Source organism: Myxocyprinus asiaticus, chromosome 9, assembly GCF_019703515.2.
Source record: "Myxocyprinus asiaticus isolate MX2 ecotype Aquarium Trade chromosome 9, UBuf_Myxa_2, whole genome shotgun sequence".
Taxonomy (NCBI): Eukaryota; Metazoa; Chordata; class Actinopteri; order Cypriniformes; family Catostomidae; genus Myxocyprinus; species Myxocyprinus asiaticus.
Genome location: NC_059352.1, coordinates 24,112,364 through 24,126,202, shown reverse-complemented (window position 1 = coordinate 24,126,202; position 13,839 = coordinate 24,112,364). Strand labels below are relative to the sequence as shown.

The window sequence follows — 13,839 nt, the reverse complement described above, 5'->3', positions numbered from 1 at the left end:
AATGTTTTCAGTTTCAGATGCCATTGTAGAAATGTAGTATTCACAGTCAGCCATGATTACTTTAATCAATGAGTGAAAGTGTCAAATAACATGATGGTTACTGAGATTAAGCCAGTAGTATTCAGCTGGTCATGTGATTCTAACATGGCAGCCCCCATGAGCGGACCCTCTCAATGTAGAATAAAACAGCTTTTTTTTTTTTTTTTTTTTTTTACTGTAAACATTAAAAGTTAATGTGAAAAAAAAATCTGTACAGTAAATATACAGTAAGTTTACTGATATGACTAGAGTCTTCATTTTAATGTGAGTGGTCAGGATTTCCAACATATATTGCAAAATTACAATTCATCAATTCATGTCTTTAGGAGTTCAACTTTTTTAATGAGGAAAAAATTATTGAGTGCACCTCAAAAAAGTCTACTACATCTTTTAGCAAATAAACAATATTTGAACATTAGAAAAATTGTTGGCCAGGTTAATTCGACAGACACATTTGTCAGAAAACTTTATTGCACCCTCTGTTCCCAGTATGGATGATAATTGTCTGTGAGCACTAAGCCTGCATTAACAGCATTAAATAAGCGTAGTATTCTGAGTGTACCAGAACTCATCCCTTCAACTAACAGTCCTGTTGTAGAAAATGTAACCAGACCAATATCAGATTCCCTATGGAAGTGAATGCTTTGACAGCTATAAGCTCTAGGTCAGAGCTGTTTGTCTGTTGCATCAAGTTTCACCCAGACTTCATTTGAAGGGGAACAAAGTTTACCATGATGCAAGGTTTGCATGTTAACACAATCAGATGTTGCAGTTTTTTTTTTTATTTTTTTTATTTTTTTTTAAATACAGGTTAAAAGCCAATCTGGAAAGGGCTGGCTTTAATATCTCAGATGTAGAGAAATTGGTGTGAGCATGGCATTTTTGGTAATTCAAGCTTGTTCAGAAAATAACTGTATAACATAAACATCTGAATACAAAGTTTAAAGAGAAGTGAATCTAGTTGGTGAGAGAGATGTAGAGTTAAGGAATGCAGTTTTAATCCTCACATGTCATGTGACCTTTAGTGTCTTGTTCTACAGTTACAGTAGAGAAAGTCAAAGGGCAAAATAATTGACCGAAAGGTATAAATAGAAGCTCAAACCTACATGTGGTGCTAAAGGCCAAGGACAAATAAAGTTTAGGCCTGTGTGTGTGTAACACTCTGGAATGTATATTGACTGCCAGATCCAGACTATGCCCACCAGCATAATACCAGGCTAGTGCTGAAAAGTGCATAATTTACATTCTTTATGTAGTTAGTTGCATAACATTTCTCTGCTAAAATTGCAAAAATTACTTAAGAAACCCAAACTGATATGACTTGAAATGTGATTGTGTTAGGTAGGAGGTACAGTCTGGTCTGTCTTTTTCCAGTGCTTGCATGTCATTTTGAGTACTGATACAAATATACCAAAATAAAACTTAAATGTATCAAAGAAATCAACGAAACAAAGTAATAATACTGTCTACACAATAGCATCATTTCAACCAGCGGGGTACATTAAGTACTTAAATTTCGTTATATTTTATAATCTACCAGAAATTAAAAGAATAATATTCTGTGATTTTGTTTTTAATTAAAATCATTACATTTGCTTTATTTACAAAAACACATGAACATCAAGATTGTAAAGTCTATCAATCTTTAACTAATGCTTATAGAAACAGAGCTGAATTTGTACAAAGGCACATCTCCTCATAGTACCTTATTAGAACAAATGCAATTTAATGAACACTATTGTAAAATCATCATTCTTACAATAGTTCTTGTAACATTTTTTTAAATATTATTTATTTGATTTACATGCACTCTACATCACTTGTGGCCTCATAATAACTCCCTTAAGTGACTGCAGCATTTACAAACTTGGCATAATGCTTTCAGCACAGTTGTAGGTCCACTCCTGTTGTTCGTTTAAAGCCATGACGTGCTGACACACCTGAACAAAGAGCAAATCAGAGCACAAGCTTTAAAGATATTCTGCAAAGTTTATGACTGGCACAACATTTGAGACAAAGTCTCAGTGACTACATGTGTCAGATTTAGCTAGCCTCACTGTAGTCTGGATTTTTTGATTAGTTCTAATTGAGAATGGAACTAGAGCATGAAATGCCCCCCTTCCACTTTCCACAGAAGAAACTGGCTTGCGTTTCCTTATTCTGGGAGTGAAAATGTGTCTAGGTAAATGTCTCACCATTTTAGTCCTAGCAGGAACCTCAACAGCAAACATACTCATGTCCCTGCTGTTAACACAGTTCTTGCTCTGCTCATTGTTGATGTGCATTGTCACTTTCTGACTGGACTATGGCAGCGAGAGTGATGGATACATGGAAAACAACAGAGAAAATAAGAACAAAAAATCAGTAAGCCATATACACTCATTAATTAAAAACAGAAACAAGGGAAATCTTAATAAAATATATTATGGTTGATCTATTTTGACCTAAGGAGGTTACATTACAGTTGCATTCCATAAAATTTGTTGCATTAACTGTAGCAAAATCTCATTCAACTGCTATGCTTTTCTTGGCAGATCTAATGCCCTTTTTCTGTTGAGTTAAGTCTCAGTCGATTGAGATAATCTATGTAATGGCTGCTCAAGACATTGAAATTCTACTTATGACCAGCACTCCTTTAAATAAACCATTTCATACAACTGGAGGTTTAGTGACTGTCTGGTACACTCAGTGAATGTTAAAGTTCACCCAAAAAGGAAAATTCTCTCATCATTATCTCACCCTCAATGCCATTCCAGATGTGTATGACTTTCTGCTAAACACAAATGAAGATTTTTTAAAAGAATATCTCAGGTCCATACAATGCAAATGAATGGTGGCCAGAACTTTGAAGGTCCAAAAAGCATATAAAGGCAGCATAAAAGTAAACCATACTCCAGTGGTTAAATCCATGTTTTCAGAAGCAATATGATAAGTGTGGGTGAGAAACAGATCAATATTTAAGTCCTTTTTTACTATAAATTCTCCTCCCTGCCCAGTAGGTGGCGATATGCACAAAAATGCAAATTGCCAAAAAGTGGAGGTTTATAGTAAAAAAGGACATAAATATTGATCTGTTTCTCACCCACAGTCGTGTGGATTACTTTTATGCTACCTTTATATGCTTTTTGGACCTTCAAAGTTCTGGTCACCATTTATTTGCATTGTATGGACCTACAGAGCTGGGATATTTTTTTTTAAAATCTTCATTTGTGTTCTGCAGAAGAAAGAAAGTTGTACACATCTGGGATGGTGGCATTCTGGTCTGTGACTCCAGAAACTCTAGGTTCAAACAATGAACTGGAGGGGCATTGTGAACCACTGTGCCTCTGTGAGTTTCCTTTGATAAAAAAATAAAAAAAAGTTACATGAGAGTGTAATCCTTAAAGAGTGTAAAGAGAACAGAATAATCAGTGTACCTTATTGGCTATGACTGATGAAATCCTGTTCTCTCCTTTGTATGTATACACCAAGACACTCCCATGACCTTTCAGAGATTTGGCCTCTGCTTTAGATGAGATAGACCTCTGTACTGCTGAATTAAACATTTTAATTCCAGAATCCAAATTAACTGCCTGTAGATTTGCTTTGACACCCTCACTGTAGACGTTATATTGTTTAATATCTCTCCAGTAATCTGAGGGTTTAGGCAATTTTTTAAAATAAATCAAACATTGTAAAATCGATAATTACTTAATGCTGAACTCAATCAAGGGTTTGTTCATCGACTATGGAGCAATCAGAGTAGCAAAATAAGTTACTTATGCATTTGCATCTCTTTAGAGTATAGGTTATTTGATAACATTAAAGCACTGATTTATTAACTGTCCACTTCATAAAGTACACAGACACAGTGTGTTTGTATAAGAACCTTTGCAGATGGCCCAAGCATCCTCATTGCATTTCTCTCCACTGGCCCTTTGTTCAAAGAAGTTGTACTCCTCTAGGCTCAACAGGCCATTTCCATCCAAATCTATCACTTCAAAAATGTCAGACAAGGCTGCCCTGTGGAACAAAAGGGCATTTTTGCACACATAAACACTATATTACACACACACACACACACACACACACACACACACAGACACACAGACAGACACACACATAACCACTATAACCTAAATTCAATAAACAGCACATTACATTTTCTAATGCAGGGGTTTTCAAACTAAGGTCTGCATGACCTCCATGTGGCCACAAGAGGGCGTTAGGGGGCCCACTGGAACATTTGTGACCAAAACAAACAAACAAACAAAAAACAAGATTTTACAAACTTTTACCAGATTAAAAAAATTTAACATTACAAAATAAAATCTGCTTATTTTTTGTCAAAAAAGTTGTTTTTTTATTTCTAAGTTTTCATCTCAATTCTAGGGAGTTTTTCTTTTTGTCTGTAAAGCTGCTTTAGAAGTGTATTTATTAAGAAAAGTGCTATACAAATAAATTGAAATGGAACTGAAATTATTTCTATAATGTTCTTATACTGGGTAACACTGGGGGCCCTGTGGAACATCTGTGACAAAAAACAAAAAAAACAACAACAAGATTTTACAAAGTGTATTTTAACTAGGGATGTCAAACTATACATTTTTAATTGAATTAAGACATGATATGCAGATTCATTAATCGAATTATTCGCAGTTAACTGCATATATTTATATTTGCTGAGGAAGGTCCTCAAAAAACAATTGTTACATTAATAATAATAAAAAAATTTAACTATTTATTTTTGCGAAAAAAAGTTGTTTTTTTATTTCAAAGTGTCCATTGCAATTCTAGGGAGTTTTTCTTTTTTCTGTAAAGCTGCTTTAAAAATGTATTTATTGAGAAAAGTGTTATACAAATAAATTTAAATAGAATTAAAATTATTTCTATAATGTTCTAATACTGGGCAATTATATATATATATATATATATATATATAGTGAAAATAAAAATACCCTCAATTCAATACAAAGTAAACATTTTTCAGATTACATTTGGCAAACAACATGTTGTCTTTATAATATCACAATTACTATTTTTCACACACAGTATAAAAGGATATCTTACAAAGAAACTCTATGTAAATATATGTCATTTTTGTCATTTGCCTTGCCAATTTTTATTTTAGCCAATGCATGCTTGTAATTGACTAACTTGAACTCTTTGGTTAACTCCATCTCTCCAGACAGGGTGCGGTTGACTAGCTGAGCAGATTTAGTGGCAGTCTCCCTCGGTCTCTTCATCAGTCTGCAGCCAGTTGTGAAGGGCAAAAGAAGAAATGAACCGGCGATGAGCACTCCTCTCCACACAAACCTCTGTCCATCAATCACACATGACATACAGTACATTAGACTCACTGTTCTAGAATTTAATCATTAGATAACAATACCAGTAAGGCAGTTTTTCATTCCAACCGCCAGACTCTTCCAAGTTCAAGCAGTTCTCAATTTAGTGTTTTTTATGACACTTTCTTTTTTCATTGTAAAATAAGATCAAATTTGTCCTTACACTCTTGAACAAACAATATTATTGCTTAAAATATGTCAACATTCACCAAATACAAGCAGACATTACAGAGTTATTATCATATTTTTGGTACACTCACGTGTTGGAATTATCTATCCGCTATATTCTATATTATTTCAGAACCAAAAAAAGGGTACGAACACTGGCTATAATGGCATACGAAACAGATATATGTGTAAAGGTTGCTACCTAACTACCTTAAACTGTTGAAGCTACTATCAATTTTGGTTGTTTTTACATGACGTCACAAAAGCCAAGTGGGAGAAGTTGCAGCTTTCAGTCTGTATTTACAATTTTCAAAGACATGAACAGATGATGTGAATGCAAGAAGAAAAGTGATGCACTTACTGACCTCTTTATCTCTCAACTCAGTGAAGCAAACTAAGTTTGAATCTTCTTTGGTCTCGTTACCCATCACCACATAGAGAGCTGTGTCCACACACACATCCATGGGGAAGGCTTCTCTGAGGCATACACAGTAAAAACGCTATTAATGAAAACACAGAAATGCTTTTTCAGATATTTAAATGACTCATAAACTATAACCAATGTATCTTTTGTGTTTAAATCTATGTATAATATATTCACCAGGAATCAGGCTCAGGTTCCGGGGCCGGCTGGTTGTCTCTGGGATATGCAAGCGATACTGAAGGGAAACAATCGTTCCACCTTCCTCCACATAAAAAACAGCCTCTCATAAGAGTATGATGCCAATCCTGTAAAAAAAAAAAAAGGGTCAAAAGTATAACATTTTGTATAACAAAACAGCACAGTCCACATAGTGAGTGGACATAATACTGGTACTGCACTTCTTTTTAAATGCTGAAAAATGTTGTTATAAAATTGAAACATTACAACTGAAGTCTGATCATCCTAGCAACAAACAACAAGAACAAAAAATTGGAATGAAGCTGAAGAAACTGCAGGCAACCACAGGGTGGTGCAATTGTAAAAGCTTTGCTCAAAAAAGGCACATAAAAACCTGGATGGGAGCTTCAAAAATGAAAGAGATGAAATAAAAAATATATTAATAATGTAAATAATATATGTATCAAGGCTACATATATAGAGCACCAAAATTCCTGTATAACAATATTCAGCGAAAATAAAAGAAAAAAGGCCTGAGAATAACCCATAAATTCTTGTCTAAACTAAGTCTTTTTGCTCTTTTAACTGCTGTTGTTTGTGTCAAACCAGAATGTTACAGCAAATATACTCTAAATCATCAAGTAATCAACAATCTGAGTCAAACAGACTTATTTCGGACCCAACAGAGAGTTGTTTTCGGAAATAAACCCTGTCCTGAGGTGCCACAGAGGCCTTTTAATGTTTAGAATTGGTTTATGCTTCTTTTCTGAGTGCTAAAAACCAGCTCCTGAAATGACACTTTTTCAACAAAAGCAATTTCCTCCCAGAATTTATGCTGGGTTGTGAAACGTGTTAAGGATCAAATCATAACACTTGGGTGGTTTGTCCACCCCGAATCAAAATGAAGAAAAGCGCCAGAGGCAAGTGTCTACTTTGAAAGGCCCTGATGTAGTGTCCCAAGGAGATGGGTCACTCGGCTGGACTAATACACTGCCCTGTCACCTCCCAGAGACCTTCGTAATTTAGAGCCTCACACACAGACCGCGAGCCACCATAAAAATACACAACCCGACCCTTTCCAATCCCTACACCCAATTATCAAGCTCATGGCTCAGGTAATACAACAGAGGCGATAGAACTTTCTTCACCCAAGAGCACCTTGTTTTTTTCCAATCTTTTTGCTTTGATGAGTTTGGTCATTATATTTCTGTGGTAAAGCAAACCAGCTGAGGTTAAAGTCAAAAAGAGTGCAAACAAAGGGAAAGAGATCAATAGCAGAGCTCCACTCATATCGACCAGGTGTAAATTTGCCACCAAAAGACTTTGATACTACAAAAACACAGCAAATGTATAGCTGCCTGTAAGGCACTTGAGTTTGGAAAAAGTATAAGAACAATGGAGTAGGTCACAGTATGCTTAGGCTGTAGGCAAAACTAAACAAAAAAGTTTAAAATACACTGACAAGTATACTTTATTCCTAAATGACTCATTCCAGTATGACTCAGCCTTTACCCAGTGTACAATGGCATTTTTTATTATTTCATGGTGCACTGTAGCAGTGTTGTATACTAGTGCAAATCTTAGAATGTTACCTGACTGGAACATTAATTTTGTCCACGTAACTCCACTTTGAGATGTCAACATAATTTGTTTCAAAATCATTATTAAATCTTTATTAAAGACATTTTGATCTCCCTAATGCTATCCCAACATTGTACAGTCTACCTCACAAGTACTTTGACAAAGTGCATTGGTAACTGGCACGCCCTAAACATCCCCACAATGCATGCAGTTGGTGCCTGTAATGATTTGGGATCTGCCTGTCTGCCACCCTACTGCTGCCAGTGCCCATAGCGATGGCAGTGGATAAAGATGACCTGCGACTGCGAGCTGAAGATGGTCTGGATGAGGTGCGACTGTCTGTCCAATACAAACATACACACAAATTGACATAAACAATGGGATGTGGGTTTTAATTACAACAGCAGAATCACAATGCAGTCCGACAATACTACAATGTTTAAATGAATATTCCGGGTTCAATACAAGCTAAGCTCAATAGACAGTATTTGTGGCATAATATTGATTACCACAAAAATTTGTTTAGCTTGTCCCTTCTTTTCTTCAAAAAAAGCAAAAATCTGGGTTACAGTGAGGCACTTACTAAGAAAGTGAATGGGGCCAATCTGTAAACATTAAAATACACATCGTTTTAAAAATATAGCCACAAGACGCAAACAATATGCTTGTTAATATGATTTTATGGTGAAAAATTGTTTGCTAACCTTTTCTGTGTAAAGTTATATCAAATTTTACAAGTTCGTTGACATGACAATGTAACGCCATAAACATTAAAACAATCGTAAAAATGGCGATTTAAACGACTTTACAGCTCAAATAATAGAGTTTTAACAGAAGAATTAATGTAAGTGCTTATTGGGGGCCTGGGTAGCTCAGCGAGTATTGACGCTGACTACCACCCCTGGAGTGACTCCAGCCAGGTCTCCTAAGCAACCAAATTGGCCCGGTTGCTAGGGAGGGTAAAGTCACATGGGGTAACCTCCTGGTGGTCGCGATTAGTGGTTCTTGCTCTCAGTGGGGCGCGAGGTAAGTTGTGCGTGGTTTGCGGAGAATAGCATGAGACTCCACATGCTGTGAGTCTCTGCGATGTCATGCACAACGAGCCACGTGATAAGATGCATGGATTGACGGTCTCAGAAGTGGAGGCAACTGAGACTTGTCCTCCGCCACCCGGATTGAGGTGAGTAACCGCGCCACCATGAGGACCTACTAAGTAGTGGGAACTGGGCATTCCGAATTGGGGAGAAAAGGGGATGAAAAAAGAAAAGAAAATATGTAAGTGCTTTTATAAAATTGTAAGCTTCACATTTCTGCCTTTAAACAAATCAAACAAATTGGCTATTGTATTGTAAGTGCCTCACTGTAACTTAAATTTTTGCCTTTTCTTTAAAAAAAAAAAAAAAAAAAAAAAAAAAAAAAGGAGGGACGAGTCAAAACAATTTTTGTGGTAATCAACATTATGCCACAAATGCTGTCGATTGTGCTTAGCTTGAATTGAATCCGGAATATTCTTTTAATCCTTATTTAGAACAACACAAGGCAAAAGCAAATATTTTTGCAGGGGGGGGATTTTCCCCCTTTTTCTCCCAAATTGGAATGCCCAATTCCCAATGTGCTTTTAAGTCCTCGTGGTCGTGTAGTGATTTGCCTCAGTCCGGGTGGCGGAAGACAAATCCCAGCTGCCTCTGCATCTGAGCCCATCAACCCACGCATCTTATCACGTGGCTTGTTAAGCGTGTTGCCACGGAGACATAGTGCGTGTGGAGGCTTCACGCCATCCACCGTGGCATCCACGCTCAACTCACCACACGCCTCACCGAGAACGAACCACATTATAGCGATCACGAGGAGGTTACCCCATGTGACTCAACCCTCCCTAGTAACCGGGCCAATTTGGTTGCTTAGGAGACCTGGCTGGAGTCACTCAGCACGCCCTGGGATTCGAACTAGCGAACTCCAGGGGTGGCAGCCAGCATCTTTACCACTGAGCTACCCAGGCCCCCGGCAAAAGCAAATCTTAGGTCTCATTGAATTTGTACTGAATCCTGTACTAGATTACCGAACGTATTCATAATAATGACAACTATGATAACCTTAATCAAAAGGTTTTAAAAACTCCTCCCCCCCCCACACAATTCCTCTATTGAGTTCACATTATGATTTATAGCACAAATCCAAATGAGTCCATTTGTCATCACTCATGAGAGGAGATCAATAGCTAAACCATTAGTTTCTTTCTAGGAGGCTGCAGCATGTGGAATGAAAACAGAACTGAGTGTGTTTATTTGTTTTTGAGTGCATGCACATATGTGTACCGGCGTAACAGAGAGAGTTGTGATGTTGGTGGTATACTGTTTATACTGTACAGCCCCCAAAAGTATTTGGACACCTGAAAATATGCATTAGATAAAACAAAGTATCTAACCAAGTGGCATTTCTTTTAAAGAAAGATAGCTTAAACACACTCTCTTAAGCAGTACATTTCACAAATAGAAGTTTAATTGGTTTTAAATGATAAAACAACAGCTTTACTTTTCAAAATTTCAGTTAACATGATTAACTACACCTGTGGTTACTCTAATGGGACACACGTGTACACTTGACAGGAATTTACTTTATATGTCCATTAAAAATCACCTTGGGACAAGTTGGTTAAAAACAATAGCTAAAATGGCTCGTAAATATGTTAATGGGAAACAGTCCAGCATCATTTGCTTGCAGATGCCACTTGGTTTGTTGTATTAATGATTATCAAAATGATCTAATAATGAAATGACATGCATACATTTTTTAATTGTGGCTCAAGTGTCCAAATACTTGTTGGGGATATTGTACTGTATGTGCCATAGTTTTATTATACTGTGACATTTCAACTGACTAAAATACCTATTGTGTACATTTTAATATTCTATGTTTCTGTTTAGACTCTTATACCTATCATACCTTTCCTCTGTGAGGTTTCCATCTCTGTTCTGGGTTGGATCTCTGAGGCTAGGAGCTCTGGTGGGATCTCAAAGCTCTGTGAAGAGTTGTCCAACTGGTTGCCAAAGTTCTGCCTCTTCAGTTTGGTTTCAGCCACAAGCTTCTCCAGTGCTACGGCCCAACATTGCTCAACTGTAGACCCGAGAAGCCTGCAAAACTGAACAGCAGCCGGGATGATTTATCCACAACTATCTCATCCCATAATGTGTGTATTTACCCTTTTCTAACAAGAAGTGTATTGTCATGCAGTACTTGGGAACCATACCTCTGTATAGTCTAACTTCCCATCTTTGTTGACATCTGCTAAGGAAAAGATTTCATCCACTTCCTTGGATGACATTTTTTCTCCAGTCTAAAATGATCAATTCACACAATATACAAAGAAGACAAGATTATAACAGCAGATACTTTTGAGTTATGACTGATAAGAGACTTTAACTGATTCTACACTTACTGAAGGATTCTGCTGAGCTCATCATGTGAGATATATCCATCACAATTTACATCAAATTTCTTGAAAATGTTCATAAGCTGGTCTGCTTCTGCGGGTTTTTCCTTCTTAAGTATCTCACAAAAGTCATCAAAATTCAACTTCTTAGTTCCTGGGGGCCAATACTTGTCTTAAGCCTTTTGAGATGGATTTCTACCGGCTTGCTGAAGAACTGAAAGATGGAGACAGCAGAGAGACAGACAACAATCACATACAGTTGCAAATAACCTAGTGATGATTATTTGTAACATTTTATAGTGACATTAGATATCTTTAATAAATCATCAATAAACATTATTACATACAATGTCTAACAAATCATTAAAGGGATACGTTCATCCCAAAATTAAAATTCTGTCATATTTTACTCACCCTCAAGTTGTTTAACATTCTGCCTTACATCTTGTTTCACAGAGGGTAAAATAAAGCCATACAGGTTTGGAACAACATGGGAGTTACTAAATGAACTATCCCTTTAATGTATGGTTATATATATTTAGAAATGTCGGTAATATTTTAAAATAATGTTCCATTTTTTAACATTAATGCATTATGTATCACGAATTAACAATTAACAATATATTTTTTACAGCATTTATTCATCATTGTTAATGTTAGTTAAAGGGATAGTTCACCCAAAAATGAAAATTCTCTCATCATTTACTCATTCTCATGCCATAATGTGTATGACTTTCTTTTTTCTGCAGAACACAAACAAAGATTTTTAGAAGAATATCTCAGCTCTGCAGTCCCATACAATGCAAGTGAATGGTGACCAGAACTCTGAAGGTCCACAAAGTATATAAAGGCAGTGTGTGGCTGAAAAACAGATCGATATTTAAATCCTTTTTACTATAATTATCTTCCCTGCCCAGTAGGTGGTGATATGCATGAAGAATGTGAATCGGCAAAAACCAAAGAAGAATGTGGAAGTGAAAGTGAAAGTGGAGATTTATATGCTGTTCACACAGTCTGTATTTGGGATTGACAATAGCATTTACTTACAGGTGTGAGTCCTGAAATGTCCTGTTCATACAACAGTTTACAGTAGTAGATTGAATACTGTCTGTGTGAACGAACAACTGAAGTCAAGCCCATATTCTGACAGCTGTAACCATAGTGACAGTGACTAAAATAAATATAAAAGACGGCGATGTCCACAACACCGGCATGTCTTATCACAATTGATGCCGCGTTATTAATTAAACAAGTCCAAATGAGGTGAGAGTTCATTCATCAGATCATAACTAACCGACAGCAGCTTTGAATGCTTTTTAACCGAGTTAAAAGTGTAGCACAATCACGAGCAGCTTCAGTGAAAGACAGCGGTTGAATCTTCGGATGACACGCAACTCATATATCCATCTCTGTGAATTAACGAAACCCCTCATGGTTAACACGAGATGCGTGTGTACAGTGCAGCACGGCTTTCGCATTATATGACGCGACTAACAACTAGTTGTCCAGTGCGGTTCCGTTCACACAGCACAGATTTGCAGAGAATGCGGTTGTGAGACCTGAAAATTTGGGGGTGCCAGATCGGTTATAGAATGCTGTTGTCACACTTGTAAATAACTGTCCTGTGTGTGAAAGCAACCGTGTTAAGCACTCAAAACAGGTCTGACAACTGTATTTTGCTTCTGTGTGAATGTGGCCATCTGTTTATCACCCACACTTATCATATCACTTCTGAAGGTACGGTATGTATTTAACCAGACATATGGATTACTTTTATGCTGCCTTTTTGTGCTTTTTGGGCCTTCAAAGTTCTGGTCACCATTCACTTGCATTGTTTGGACCTTCAGAGCTGAGATATTCTAAAAATCTTCGTTCATGTTCAGCAAAAGAAAGAAAGACATACACATCTGGGATGGCATGATAGTGAGTAAATGATGGGAACAATTTCATTTTGGGTGAACTATCCTTTTAATAAAAATACAATTGTTCATTTTTAGTTCATAGTTCATATTAACATATTATACAACTTCTGATTTAAAAAAAATGTATTACTATATGTTGAAATTAACATTAACCAAGACTGATCAAAAAGTATTGTTCATTGTTAGTTCATGTAAAGTGTTACCGAAATGTTATTAAACTTTGATTCGTGAATTGATTAATTTATTTTCACATATGTATGATATTTGAAAGTACATTCTTGACTGATCTAATAAGCATTATAATGTTGATTAAAGATATGGATTAAATACATTATAAAGTGCTACCCATTTATGTGAAACACTGCTCTCTGAATAACAAACCATATTGTGATCTCATCAGTAATATATATTAATTATGATCAATATGCAGGTGTGAGGGTAAATGAAATGCATTATGCTCACCGGTGCACAGCTGATCGTTTGAGGTCATATTCATCAGACTGGATCTGAACACAGACAGATACGCAGCCCTGCATTGCATACCTCTCTTCCTCTGAACGCTGCATTACGAAAACACACTAATCGAATATAAATATCGAATGGAATTATCAGTGCGCATTGTTTCAGATGCAATATTCTTGTGTTGTGAGTGAGTTTGGGTGTATCTCAAAAAAAAAAAAAAAAAAAGAACGCGGAGAACGATGACGTAGAACGAGTCCACGAGAACTTAAGGACACAAAAGAACGCACATTGAGATCCACCCTTCGTGTT

At 36.5% G+C, this 13,839-nt stretch overlaps 1 pseudogene; it reads right to left on the bottom strand.

The window, feature by feature from the left end:
* Positions 1-811: 811 nt before the first annotated feature.
* Positions 812-13,757, bottom strand: LOC127446348 (EF-hand calcium-binding domain-containing protein 7-like; annotated as a pseudogene).
* Positions 13,758-13,839: the final 82 nt, after the last annotated feature.